The sequence below is a fragment of the Gracilinanus agilis genome, chromosome 1, assembly GCF_016433145.1.
Source record: "Gracilinanus agilis isolate LMUSP501 chromosome 1, AgileGrace, whole genome shotgun sequence".
Classification (NCBI taxonomy): domain Eukaryota; kingdom Metazoa; phylum Chordata; class Mammalia; order Didelphimorphia; family Didelphidae; genus Gracilinanus; species Gracilinanus agilis.
Genome location: NC_058130.1, coordinates 574,169,201 through 574,184,958, shown reverse-complemented (window position 1 = coordinate 574,184,958; position 15,758 = coordinate 574,169,201).

The window sequence follows — 15,758 nt, the reverse complement described above, 5'->3', positions numbered from 1 at the left end:
TGTGCTTTAACTAAAACATATATTAGTGAAATTTCTCTTTTTCTTTATTATGTGCTATGCCATGGTGGGAAGAACAATCAATAGTCAGAGTTAATTAACTTATGTTCTATTACTTTCTTAGCCACTAAGGTTCTATTCAGCACTGGGCAAGCCACTATTGACCTCAGTTGTTTATTATGTAAAATGATCATTTCATTATAAAAGTCCCCTCCTACATTAACATTCAGTGAATGTTGAAGAAAGGAGAATATGTTTCATTTTTTCTTTTTAATTTCTCCTAATTTGTAATTCTCCCACCACTTCATAGGCCTTGATAAAACAGAGTGTATAACTATGAGAATGGAAATTATTTCTTCTATACATCTATAAGCTTTGAGAAGGAAGTGTTTTAAGGTTGAACTATAATTCTTACTGCCTAACTGCTTATTAAATTAAAGAAGTAACTGGGAAAAATAACCAGGAACAATCATATTTTATTGAGCTCTTCCAATGATCCTTTCTTTTGGTTTGGTTTAAGGCTCTAAACAAATTTTGATAAATACTTCTTTCTGTATGAGTGATCATGGTAATTAGTGTAATTGTTAAGATCATCTAAACCAAACAAAAAATAGAACCTTTTCCCAAATAGAGAAGGATAAATACAAATATGTATATATTGCCTTACAACCAAATTCTCATTGATTTGCAATGAGGGCAATAGAAAATGGCTCCTTATGTTTTTTAGGTGGAGCACTGCTTTTCCAGCAATGTCACTATGAATATATTTCATGGTTGTTGGGTTTTTTTTGGGGGGGGCGGTTGTTTCTGAATAAGTTGCAAGACAACAGGTATATTAATCCACAGGAATTGAGAGAAAACTTATTTTTATACAGCCATTTGATGGCTGGTATACGCTTAGCCAATCAAAGATCACTCCAAGAAATTAATCATTTCCAGGGCCTTCTATGGACTTAAATCCAAATGAAAGTCAGTACAATTTTCGACCTAAATGCCATTCTTTTTTTTCCCTATCCCCCTAAACATACTTTGAGATAGCTAAAAGTAGAAAAGGATTGGAATTAAAGTTCCTATTTAAGAATCAAGCAATTAAAAAAGAAACTATTAAAAACCTATCTTCTCAGACTCTGAGTATATACAGACAATAATACAAAATTACCTGTCCTTGAGGAGCTTATATTGCATTCAAATAGAAAATATGTTAACATATAATTATATGAAAATAGACAAAAAGGAAATGCAGTGTAACTTTTTGTAAGAGACTAACAACTGAGAAAAGACAGGAAACAGGAAAAACTTCTTAGGGAGAGAGAATTGAGGGAGACTTTGGATATAGTGAGAAAAAAAGGTTTGAAAGAGTAAATTGTAGGCATAAGACATAATGGATGAGAACCACAATTAAGACATAATACATGATAACCACAATGATAGGAAGTGGTGTCTTGTTTGATCCCAAATCCTTTCCTTATTCATAGATGTTACAGAGAAATTATTTCATGCTTCCCTAATTTCCTTATGGAAATTATCCTTTATGTGTAAATCATGTACCCATTTTAACTTTATTTTGGTATATGGTGTAAGATGTTGGTCTATTCTTAGTTTCTATCATATTCTTTTATATTTTTCCTAGCAGTTTTTGTTATATAACATTTTCTTGTCCAAAAAGCTTGGATTTTTTCAATTATCAAATTACTCTGGTCATTTATTTCTATGTAATGTATACCTAGTATATTCCATTGATCTACTATTGTAGTAGATAGTAAAACTAAGGGGTAATTTTAGACAGACTGGATTTTAATTGAATGTATGGATGTTAACAATAAAGTAGTATCCAGGGGAAGTGATGTAACATATTTTGTCACAAGTAGGTAACATAAAGAAAGACAGTTTTTGATTAATATAGCTAGACTTGTAAATATTAAGCAAATTAAAAAATAATTGTTATCTCCATAAAAATAAAAAACAACAACTAAGAGGTCTGAATATTTCCTCTCTACTTCACCTGTGGGCATATTAGCTAAAAGCTAGAGAGTATGAAAAGACCTTCAAGTTTTATTGTTGGAAGCATTACTCATATTAAGGAGATAACATATAAACTGAAATATAAATAATTATATATATTATAATGATGATGATGACAAATAATTTATCATTTGATCTATACAGTCACCCTAGGAAGTTGAATCTATCATCATCTCCATTTTATAGATAAAGAAACTGAGAGAGATATTAGGTAAATTACTTTTTCAGAGTCACATAGTCAGTGTCTGAGGACAGGTATGAATTCAAATGTTCCTGATGCCCAGTAAAACACTCTTTCTACCTTACAAAGTAGCTTTCATGAATTTGTGACACATATATGTTTTGGAGACAACTAGGTAATATCGAAAAGAAGAGTCCATGGATAAGAAAAAGGCCTATGTCAAATGCTTAATAATAATGATTTTGGAAAAATTATTTAAAGCTAATAAGTTCCCGAGAGATAAGTGATGGCCTTAAGTGTGGAGAATAACATAATTTTTCATGAGTCCACTGTGGAGATTACATTTTTTGACTATACATATTTGTCCTGTGTTTTTTTTTATTTATCTTTTTCTCAGTATAAGAAAGATGGGAGAAGAAAATAAACAATTTCACAAATAAAATGAATAATAGTAAAAGCTATCCTGAGACAATTTTTTCATCTGTAAAAATGTAAAAATGATACCTTAGAGGGTCCTTGCAAATATCAAATTATATAAAGTACATGAGGAATTTTATGAATATCAAAATAATATTCATTGTAAAGAGAAGAGAACAATTAGAAGAAAAGAGCACGAGCCCCTTCTTACCAGTCATAGGATTCTGTTTGAATACAGCGGGTAAAATAAGATAATACTATAACTTGTGAAGAGAAATTTAGGCTCACTATATTGGTGAAGAGTGGTAACCTAACAATTAAAGCTTTTAAATGTGTAATCATCTTCCTTGAAATGTATTTGGTGTTTCCCTTCCTTTCAAGGTAAGACAAATGACTAGTTGATATGTAGGTGATAGAGTAAATTTGGGATCAGGTCAAGACGGGAATAGATGGGCTCTTTTCTGAGCAAGAACATATAGACATTACTAACTGCTGAAGGTGTTACACACACGAAAAAGAAGTAAAACATAATCATTCTATGTAGTTTAGTTCCATTACCCTGATTTGATAACCATGGTGGCCTTAAAACCTAAAAACCATTATTGCCATAGAAATATATTGCTTTGGAACACAAACCAAAATAAAAGTGACAATTCCATATTGCAGTTTTGAGTCACAACAGAGGAACTCTAATTAAAAATCTTGTACATAAGAAATAAAAAGCAAAATGAAGTTAACAATATTGCACATCCTGATAACAGAGAGATGCTTGCAATAATGCAAATGAAAATACACTTCAATGACTCAGAATTTGAAGTGAATCATATGGTTCAAAAATTCTAATTAATGAGACTTGTTCACTGTTCAGATGATTATAGCATCTAGGTAACATGTATAATACAACTGTGAGAGGTGAGTAGAAGAAAAAGCACCCAAAAAAGATAAAGGGAAATATCTAATGTAAGAAAAGAACAAAGCCAGATAATATATTAAGAATTCACCAAAACTCTATAAATCACAAAATCTAGGCTCTAAGTTGATTCCTCTGTGCAACAGTAGCCCAAAATCTGAAACAGAAAGTGACTTTGGAAATGAAAAAGAAAGTGTGATTATCAAAATCTGTTTTACAAAATGATTACCTGCATCCTGAAGTTATTTTGAATTGCACCAACATTCAACAGTTAATGTCCAACACAAGGTTTTGTGGAGAGATGCTTCATATTAATATTAGACTATATGGGAAATAATATTTCCAGCATGACAAATATTGATAACTCAAAATAAAATCATTCATTCTCAGAGGCTGTGGCAGATATACAATGAACATGTCACCACTATATGTATTGTGTGTTTTTCCTGAATAAGTGAGCTACTATTACACAATTTATGGCTATCAGGATATAGTGGAAAGAGGGCACTCTGAGAAATAGACAGGTAAATGATGAGCCTTTTCCTCCTGAAGTGATTATTCCAATGAACCCAAAATGAGAGTGGCAAAATAGGATGATCCCAGCGAGTCTAAATCACTATGCAGCCAATGCGAAAAACTCAATGCCTAGTGTAGTGACATTAAGCTACCTACATCAAAGATGGTGTACCTTAATTAGACAATAGAGGTATTGGGCTTATAATGTATTTTCAAGTATTTTGTGAGTGGTTTCATCGAAAAAATAGTTACAAAAAAGAATATGCATTAGATACCAGAAAGAAAAAAATTAAAAATGAAAGAATATGAAAGAATTTACAAAGTGAAAGGTAAAGAATACTAATCATTTAAAATTATATCTATATGCATATATATATATATCTTTCCCTCCATAGTTCATATAATTTCATGGGCTGAATTTTAAATCCTAATCTTTTTAACCTTCCAAATATAATAATCTGTTTATATATGTATATGTATATGCCAAACTAGATTATACAAATACACACAAATATATGCATGCATACATTTATGTATATATATTTGTGTGTGTGTTTATATGTGTGTGACACATAAACATATACTGAAGTTCTTTCAGTCTTAAAAGCATTTGGAATGAGATATCCAAGCTAATAAGATATATCATATATGGAGTTATGATAAAGACTTAGATTATCATAAACTAGTAAAATACTGAAATCAGTCTAAGGTTGCTTTAGTAAAGAATAAGTACTTTACAATAATCTAATTTTACAGGGACATCATTATGATATGTTTAAAAATGGAGGACTAAAAGTCTCATGCAACTTCAATTATGTGAGGGTAATTTTCACAATAATTAGAGGAATTACAGGTGAACTTTAATGGAGTCAAGTTCCATGAGAGAAGTAAGATCAGGAATGCTGAGAAACTCTCAGTAATGAAATCCTAAAGACACAAAGAGAAGCAATTCTTGGAGAAGAAAAGGACAAGTTTTCAGACAAGATGATTTTGATTTTGCACCAAAGAGTCAGCAATCTCAATTTGTATGGGACATTCACCAGAGATAAAAATAACGACAAGGAACAAAAGGTGGGCAGGTGGATAGCACATTAGATAAAATGCCAGGTCTGGAATCAAGAAAAATATTTATTCTGACTAATAATCTGTTCTCAGACATGCAGTAGCTTTGAGACCCCCAGAAACTCATTTAAACCTATTTACCTCAGTTTGCTCATCTGTAAAAAAATGAGCTGGAGAAGGAAATGCCAAACCAGTCCAGTATCTTTGACAATAAAGCCCCAAATGGAATCATGAAGAGTAGGGCACAATGGAAAAATATTGAAAAACAACTCTAAGCCAAAGGATAAATATAAAATCATGAAATCTTATTTAGAATATATTCAGAAGTCTTAACTCAGAATGAGTAGAGATATTGAAGGACTAAAGTAATAAAATTTCGATACAAAAAGTTGCAAAATTAGAGATAATGTGATATAAAATGAATATAGTTGGCTTTAGTGTGAAGAAGATCTAATTTTAAAACCTGCTTCTGAAACAACCTGACTATATGATCCTGGGTAGGTCACTAAATTCTATAGGCAACTCTTCAAGATTGCAAATTGCAGAGAAGGTGCCAACATTTTTGGATTAAGAAATCAGTCTTAATAAAAATAAAATTGAAGAGATTGACAATATTCCCAATATTTTGGGAAATAGGAAGGTCCTATGAGAAATAGGATTAATCAAGGATGCAAGGAATGGTGATAGAAAGACAACTAAGAAAAATGAGAATTAATACACTATATTGGGCCCTGAACTATAACACTGATTGATTTCCTGCCTCTATCCAATTAGCCTATTTGACTCAAAAATAATGGCAAATACTTTTAATGTTTTCTAATCAAAGGAGATCTTAACAATTAAAAGTGTTGTTGTCATTTCAATTATATTCGATTATTTTTAATTTCATTTGGTGTTTCCTGGACAAAGACACTGGAATATTTTACCCTTCCTTCATCCAATTAATTCTACAGATGAAAAACTAAAGCACACACGAATAAGTGGTTTACTTAGGATCACACAGCTATTAAGTGTTTGCTTCCAGATTTGAACTTAGGAAGGTAAGTCTTTCTGACTCTGGCCTCACACTTTATCAACTGTACCACCTAGCAGCCAATGACTTAAAGTATTTTTATACAAATGTGATGCTTTCATCCTATTAATTTTTTCAGTTCTAATTGAAAACTATGAATGATTTACATATAAACATGTCTAAATTGTACCCTTTTTGTTAATCATATTAATTTGTCTGTTATATCCTGCCTTTTATTTTGTACTGATGACATCATTTTCTGATTTTAAAGCTTCCATTTGGCTCTCTTATATAAAGCTGCTAGATGAATCTGTGGGATAAAACTGAATTTCAGCTAAAGATTTATATCTGGGAGAGAACTATTTAATGTGTTAATTATGAAGGATTATCCTTCTATTGACTTAAGCAAAATTTTGTGCCTTGAAGCAACAGTAATTACATTAAAATATTGAAAGAGTTCAGAATCAGAAAGATATGGGCAATTCATACAATGAACTAAAGTCAAATATACCTTATACTCAGGGGGTAATAAAGTAAAGAGAAAATTATAACATAGTAACTAATTAAAAGTTAATATATAGGGGGCAGCTGGGTAGCTCAGTGGATTGAGAGCTAAGCCTAGAGATGGGAGGTCCTAGGTTCAAATCTGGCCTCAGACACTTCCCATCTGTGTGACCCTGGGCAAGTCACTTGACCCCCATTGCCCATCCTTACCACTCTTCCACCAAGGAACAAATACACAGAAGTTAAGGGTTAAAAAAAAGTTAATAGATAGATTACAAATCTAGAAAGGATTTCCAAAAGGAGTTCCTCTAGTGAAATTCTTAAATGAAAACTACATACTATATAGTTGAAATGATTTGCTACGGACGGATCATACAAATAATAGTAGAGCATATGATTTTAATTAGCTTACTAAAAGCTAGTCCATATTTACATGATATAATTCTAATTTGTATTTTTAGCAATGAAAATTTAGACAGAATTAATGAATCAAAATAATTAAAACAATTTAATAAATCTTCATTGTTCTAAAGGCAAGTACAAAACACATTCTCTTCTTATTGATGGCTTAAAAATAAAAAGGCTTAACTTTATTAAGAAAAGGATAATAGCACAGCTGCAGTAAAATGACCTCTGTAGGACTAGTAAAATAATTATCCCACCTTTCTTCAGATTCTTTTAGGCTTTCTTTATTGAATCTGTCCTCAAGTTCAGGAAAACATAACCTATTGTCTAGTTCTCAGATAGTCCTGAGAAAGGTTCTAATAGAAAACATTGAACTGAAGGAATTGCTTCCAATTAATGAAACCAACTATGGACGTCATTATATAATACAATTAATGAAAGATTTAACAAGCATATTTTTCTTTATCTATATATACATGCTTATTTTAACCAATTCTATTTGTATTTCTTTAAAAAATGATTGAATGGAACAACAGATACTACATGGCTACATAAGGATTTAGTTATACACCCAGACTCCACCAATATTTTAATTGAAATGGAAAAATATGTTTTAAGTCAATACTTTTTGAATATATTCCATTATACAGGTCCTTTTTTATTTATTTATTTATTCATCTCCTCTTTCCAACATCCAGTGACCTCTTACCAACCTTAACACTCTTAGGCAATAACCATGAAATCTAAAGTTAATCACCCATCTGTATATGAAGTCAGACACATATCCTGAACACGCATAAAAAAGGGAAAATAAGTGGGTTGACCTAAAAAAATTCTATGTCTTGAATTTTCCTCTTTTTTCCATCAGTATTGACTATGATTTCAGGAAATTTTTTTCTTTCTTTTATACCTTTCAGCTTTCTGAGAAAGAAAGAAGGAAAAAAGAATCGTGTTTTTAATTCAGATAGTAAGGTCTGCAGGAGACTGTATACCATTTCTCATATAGCAATTGTACCCATAATGCCATGCTCCAAAGTCCTCAGAGATGCCTTTAAAGTATATTTCTGATAGTACATTCATAATTTCACTGTGGAAACAAAAATATGTGTATGTTGTTCATCACAACATAGGTGGAGAGCAAAATGCCAAAGCTCCCATTCAAACATTATTCAGTATTGAAATGTCCCTTCTTGCATTTAAGAAAAAAAATCATTTTTAAAACCTGCTGATACTGTCCTCATTAATCCTTTCATACCAGGCATTTACAACACTAAAAATATCATTAGTATTGGGAGAGTAAATATACATAAACTAAGGAATTAAGTCATATAAAAATGATTGTAGTTTTAAAAATATTTTCCTAATAACTTATTCCACTTTGAGTTTTCTACTCTTTTCTGTCATGAATTATAAAAAAGCAGCACTTTATCTCGAGGTCATAGAAGTCAAGGATAGCAGAGTAGTAGAGGCTTCCAGCTGGGATGATGGGTCAATCAGACATCTCTCTTCACAGCATGGGGCTTTTACTGCAGCCAAGGTAGAATGGATAAACCTTGGAAATTTCCCAACACTTATGGTTTTTACTTTAGTGACAGGATATTATTATTATTAATTTTGCTGTGATCTTCCAACAGAGACCATTATGTCCCTTTTAAAGATAATAAACTATTTTAGAGTGTAAACTAAAAGTAAAACTAAAAACAAGGCTCTAAAATGAGCTTCATGTATGTCACAACAAATTTTGGGTAACACATTTAGATCAAAATACTATTTTACTGCCCTCATGTGCTATTAGTAAAGGATGTGCACACATGTAGACATGACATTTCTTAGGGATAATTACTATGAAAGAATTTTACAAGTCCTTCTACAGTATATCAGATTAGTCATTCTGGAAGGGTAGGTGTTTGCTATTTTATTCCACTGGTATTAAAATATTATGCTACTCAATTTTGTCATGCAACAATAAGTCTAAAATACTTTTAGAGAATTAATTGCTTTATTTTAGACAAATTATCAGTACAAATATACAGTATTTGGAATGTGATAGTATTTATGTTTTGTAGGGGTTTTTGTTTGTTTTCTGAATCTTTTTCATATTTTTTTCTAATATTTCTATGGATCATGGTCCCAAGTTTCTTTGGGTCAAAATAAATTATATCTTTAAAGACCAGTATTTTCCATTGATGTTATGTATCTACATAATCTCCAATGGATCAAAATTATCACTATCCAAATAATAACAATCAAGAAATATAGAGTAATTGTATATAGATTTAATCAGAGATGATTGGCCTACTGTCATTTGTCCATTGTTTTTTGTAGAAGACCAGGGACACCATGGGATGATGTCTTGAATATGCACGGATAGAATTTATATGACACAGAGTTGCACAGTCAACAGCCTCACTAACTCTTCCACAGTCATAAAAAAAAAGCTATAAAAATGGTGATGACCCAGAGTGCAGTGAATGACCTTGATATGTTCCGCATCCTGTTTCAGTTAGCTTCATGGCCTTTGGATATGTTCACATCTGTTCATTCTTCTGGAGGAACTCTTTGCATGCTTAGTGCAGACACTCTTCAACTCACCAATGGGGTTTGTGGTCATCACCCTTATTCTGGACTAGCTCATTTGCTGAGATGGTCTCCTGGGATGTAGCCACTGTGCATGCTGTAGATTCTAGAAATCACATGTGAGATTTGAGTGCCATGTGAACACAAAATGAAGATGAACAGATCTGGAAATAATTCAGCAATCCCTTAAACCAGATGTGCTAGTACTCCTTGAAAACCAATACATTCTAGTGTTACAATATGTGAACAAGAAATGGACTGAAAGAGAAACATGGAAATGTATTAACAGAGGATGTGGGATAGTCATTTATCTAGAAGAACAAAAAGGTCACCCAAATATCACAATTACCAATACCCTAGAAATGTTGAAAGACCTAAAGGTAAGATTCTTTTCCTCACATTTATGGAAGAACTAAGGTGAATGAGAAAAAAAATGAATTGTCATCATTTCTACATGAAAATTTTATGATAATTATTTCCTTTGCAAAGTTGATGTATCAAAGCAATTACTAATTCATTTTTTTCTAACATTCATTTAACCTCACAAAATGAAAATGTGAGAACTGTAAGCATTGGAATTTCCAAATATAATAGCTTTTTCAGAATTTCAAATTTTCTCTTTTTAAACATTCTTCTACTTTCCTATTTTCTATATAAAGGGAAATGATGTCCATTAGAATATCAAAATCTTTATTAAAATTACTATTAAAATTAAAATTAATATTTATTCTATATACACCTATTCTGAAAGGCAAGATAGGGAAGTTGATTAAGAACTCACCTGCTGTCAAGACCTGAGTTCAAGTCTTGCTTCTAATATGTAATGCTTACATAACTCTAAGCAAGTTTTTTAACTTCCATGCTCTGGGTATTTAGTCAACACCAATTCATGTAGAGAATATATTGGTATGTATTGACAGACTTAGTTTCCTTATCTGGGAGTTTCCTTTGTTAATGTAATGATAGACTTATTCTATTCCAATATATATTTGTATGTCTTCATGTCTGTATCATATGTGTTATAATTATGTAACAAATTGATATGTGTAAAACATACTGTATCGTGTGTATACATAGATACATATGCATGTATGTGTATGTATATATGTAAATGCTTTACTTTCTTTTAGTGTGAAAGTAGCTAGTAGAAAAATCATTTCAAAATTAAAAATTTAAGTAAATAGGTGAAGTAGAATAAGTAGCCAAAATAGGGCCTGTATCAATTAAAAGTTATTTTTCTCATATTTGTTTTGCACAATAGATGAATTAATTAATTTGTTCAGCACATGTATATTTAATCCCAATTACAAGATTCCGTCCTGGGTTTTGGAGCATAAAGAAATGACTAAAACAAAGACTTTAGCCTCAAATAGTTTACAATGTATATAAATGATAAAAAATAAGAGCACAAATTTCTACAGGGCAAAGTTAAAGAGGATATGGACTGCAAAGGAAGTGCGAAGTGCATTCAGAGGGAAATAACATCTATCTGGGTAGTTAGGTAATATTATATAAAGGAGGATGCACATGAAATTAGCTTTCTAGAAACGATAGGACTTTGAAAAAAAGGAGAGCCAAAAGCATCCAAAGGGAAGTAGATGATATGAGTTAAATCATACCGTTAAAAATTTAGATAACAATGAAAACTCATGGGACCAATATGTGTTAGGAAAGTAATATAATGCTTGAATTATCTGCTGGGGTTAGATAGCTCATGCTTTGAATGCTTTAATGAGTAATTTGGCCTTTTTATATGAGTGAAGATACCTTTATAACTGATATTGATAATAATTTTGAAGATTTAATGTAACTTTTCTTAATATACATTGTGTAATATTGAGCTAGTTTGAGATTTTCAAAATTATGATTATAACTAATTAAATTTATACATTTAGATAATTTTGATGTGTGTGTAGAAATGTTAAATGAATGCATATCAATACCCAAGAAGCACAGCCTCTGAAATCATTTTCTTAACTCCTCCTTCCACTATCAGTTGGATTTGAGAAGCAGACAAAGAATTCTCCTCCTCGGGGTTTAATGATGAACTCTAAGAGTTTGTGGGGGTTTTAATACTATATCTCATGATCTCATGTGCCCCTTGTCCCAAATGTGAATTAGTAAGATGATTTAAATTAGGTTTTAGAAGAGGATATTTATTGAGGATAAATAGCAAAAATTGAAGTTACAGAACATTAAAAGTACTCTGAAATGGGGCTGTTTCTTTTCTTTACTTACTCAATTCCTGGAAAGGGTGAGCTCAAACTTAACTCATAAATACAAGGCACACATTGCCATGTTCATTTAAGAAAAAGGACTACCCTGTGTCTGCTGATACTGGAGATTTTTTTCCTCTTTCCTTTTATGTAATCCCCACTGTGTTTATTTCTGTATATTGTGGCTGAGTATATCTCTTGCTCATTCGGACTCATACTTTCTTAGATGTAGTGCTTTGACTGACATGTCAATATAATGTTGGGTTAGGTCCACTATGTATCCTGGCTACTATGCCAGCATCTCACCAGACTCAACTACTGCCCTTACTCTCTTTAATAGTCTCTGCAGCCAATATTTCTTTAAACCCTTACTTTTTGTCTTATGATCAATACTGTCTTAGTTCAAAGGCAGAAATGGTAAGGGATGGGAATTGGGGGTTAAGTGACTTGTCCAGAGTCACATAGCAAGGAAGTGTCTAAAACTAGATTTAAACTCAGGACTTCCCATCTCTAGGTTTGGCTCTAAATCCACTAAGCTTCCCCTGCCAACATTTGCTGAAGGATTTCTGCTTTTTCTTGTGACCTTTCATAGCTTACAGATCATTACAATTCTGTCTCTAGATACTTGTTCATCTTAGATGAAAAAGATTAATCACTAAAAAGGTAAAAAAAAATTAAACAGAGCTGCCATAAGATCACAGAAACATGGTAATCTGTAAAAACCTGAGTAAATTAAAAATTCATTTAAAGAAACAAATTGTAACTGTTCCTCCTGCACTTAGCAGTTTATAGAAGTATTATTCACTTGAAAGCCATGAGAGGAAAATGCACGTCTCCTACATCATTATCCTTCCGGCTCTTTAAATGATTTGCTGACATTTCCTTGTTCCACAGTTCTAGGCTCTAACCGTAAGCCACCTATGGACAGAAGACTCCCTAATCCTCCATATGTTGATTTGAAATAAATCAGGGAATATTGTGTGCAATTTGAAAAGGGTAAATAATGGAGAATAATAATCACTCATTAAATGAAACAACTCACATTTAAGCATCCATGTACTATCATGGAATCATGACTGAACTAAGAGGAAAGGGAGGGAAGAGGAAGAAAGAATGAAGAAATTGATATGTGTGACTAAAAACATAGGAGCTTATTAAATGATTGTTGACTGATATTGTAAAATACAAAATGTAATGTAATTCATTTTCTTTTTTCTCTATTTATATCTCAGATGTTGAGTTCAGTTTATAAACATTTTTCTACTGGAAACAATGACTTCTTTATAAAATCCTCTACCTCCCTTTGTAATTGTGGGACTTATGAAAATATGCCTATAAGAGTTTACTGTAATTAAATTGACTGGATGAGTTCCCAGTAAATTGGAATGATGACAAAATAAGTTCATATTCACGACTAGAATTTTTATGAAAAGAGATACTTCATTTTTATTATTACTTTTAAGGCTACATTTTTGTTTTATCATCATAATGAAAAGACAAAGAATATATGAGATGGGCATCATACAAAAGATCCTCACAGCTCTCCTGAAAGTCTGTTCTATTGAGATTGCTGATTGAATTAGAGAAATAAGAGAAGTGAAATATGTGCTAATTTAATACCATTTTATTATTTAAATGTATCATGAATCAAATATAAGGAGACTTTTTGGTCCAGTTGAAAAGCTTTCTGGATTTTCCAGCCATCCATTCTTTCATTTATTTGAAAAAGAAAAATAATTCAATATCTAATCCAAACTCATGAAAGATATATAATTATCCTCAGATATAGTTGCACAATTGTAAATTTATGAGAAAGATCCTGAGGATTTGAAGAGAAACCTCCAGTTATATTCTTATTTCAAACATCTAATTCTCTTTAGGAAGTAAAGGTTGTACAACAGGATAATCTAACCACATGGGGATTCTGTCAAAACAATCCTGTATCTCAAAGCACAATTTTTATTATTTTCCATCTGTGGTGGCCTCTAGGGTAGAAGAAAATCATAAGATGAGCTAAGGGAACTGGTGAAAAAGTGCACTGTCCAAAAATATTTATCCCTAATGCTGTACTGTAGAAATTATGGGGATTGGAGGTTTCTACAGGGGTTAGGTGAAATATCTAAATGATATAAAATAAATCTCAAAGGTATTTGTATGTATGTTAATTCAAAACCCACCTTGGAGACTTATACAATATCTTCCACATCATTTTTGCCTTGGGGAATTTAAAAGTCTTCTGGCATAAAATATAAAATAGATCAACATTAAGTTATTGTAAGATTCATAAACTTCCATACAGAGCTCAATTTCTTTAGATACACTGGAATAGCAAAGACTTTATCTTAAGGAAAATCGCATCTCCAATTAAAACATTCAGGTTCTTCATTCTAAATAGGGGCATTTTCAATTTCTGTTTAATATGCTAATATTCTTTATTTTGATGAAGAAAATTTCAACAACATTCACCAAAGATACAATCACATAAGAAACAAAACATAGTTGGACGATTGGTGTGTCAGTATTACATATTAGGAAAAGCAATGCATTTGATGTGAAGGAACTTTGATTTGAATACCAGATCAGCAACTGGATGACTTATATAACTTAGAAAGTCAGTTTAAGTCTTTCTTTCAACCTTCTCATCTCTATAATTGAGATATTGGACTAGATAACTCTAAGGGCTCTTTTATCTCCAAAATCTATGATGTTAATTAATTATAATTAGAAAACTCATGAAGTTTATCAACCTAGGAAAAGTGGAGCATACCAAAAGACAAAAGAATAAAAAAATGGGTGAAAGGTAGGCTTGATGTTTCATTTTTTCCCCATATACCCAAACCCCAAATTATGCCTTCAAATCAAAAGTAGGAAAAGCAACAGATTCAGAAGAAAAGAAGTAGAAACATGGATAGATGCCAGGAAATCATTTAGAAAGTCTCAGATAAAAATGGGAAGAATATTAATAGATAATTCAATTGTAGCATTATTAAGAAAATAATGTTGAATTAATGTACAAGCTACAATGGGCCTATGGACCAAAACTTAAGAACTACTAATATACATAAATAAAAGGCATGAACCCATTTATAAATAACTAATTTTATTTCACATATAATGGCATACTCATTGTCTTCCTCTCTTTCAAGTCCTCATTTGAATCTGTACAATGACCTCTCAGCTAAGCAAATACCCTATTTTTAGGGAGATTATATTTTTAGTTTTATTTCCTAACCACTTAAGCAAATATTTTTTACAAATTGCATATTGATAAAATTTGAACAATCTCTTTCTGACATTTTGCAATCCACATTCTTTAAATCCCTCCCATCTCTTCTAAGATGGAATTTAATATGATATATGCTTTACATGTTGTTGTGTGCAGATGCAAAGCATGGAATCCTTGCAAGGGTACAGGGATACCTCACCCAGAATTCCAGGGGACCCCCCTGGAGAACTTTGGGTGAGGGGCAGTTGAGAAGGGTTGGAGACAGTTTTATTTGTGGGATTGGATTTGAGCAGACACTCTGCTTGTTTCTCCTGTCTTGGGGTTTCTCCTGAGAAACCATTGTAGCTTAAGCCAGTAGTTTCTACTCATAGAGTTAGCCTATTTGTCATTACTATTCTTCATTAATATAATTATATAATTATTTAGTAATTAGAGAGTAAGATATTTATCTATAGCAAGAGAGCCCGTTTTAGTTAAGTGCTTCATCCCTCCAGTGAGGAGGGGGAAGGGTCATCAATTTAACAGTTTAGGGTCACCTTTCCTTTATTCAATATACCTTCATTAACTTCTCTAATTTTCCTTGTTAATTCCTAATATAACTTTTTACCTTCAAATCTGTGCCTGACGATTATTTGGAAGATACTTACAATTCAGTCTGAACGTCTAGGTTGAATCCTGTTGGCTGCCAGTTTAAGATCTCCTCTGTCCTCAAC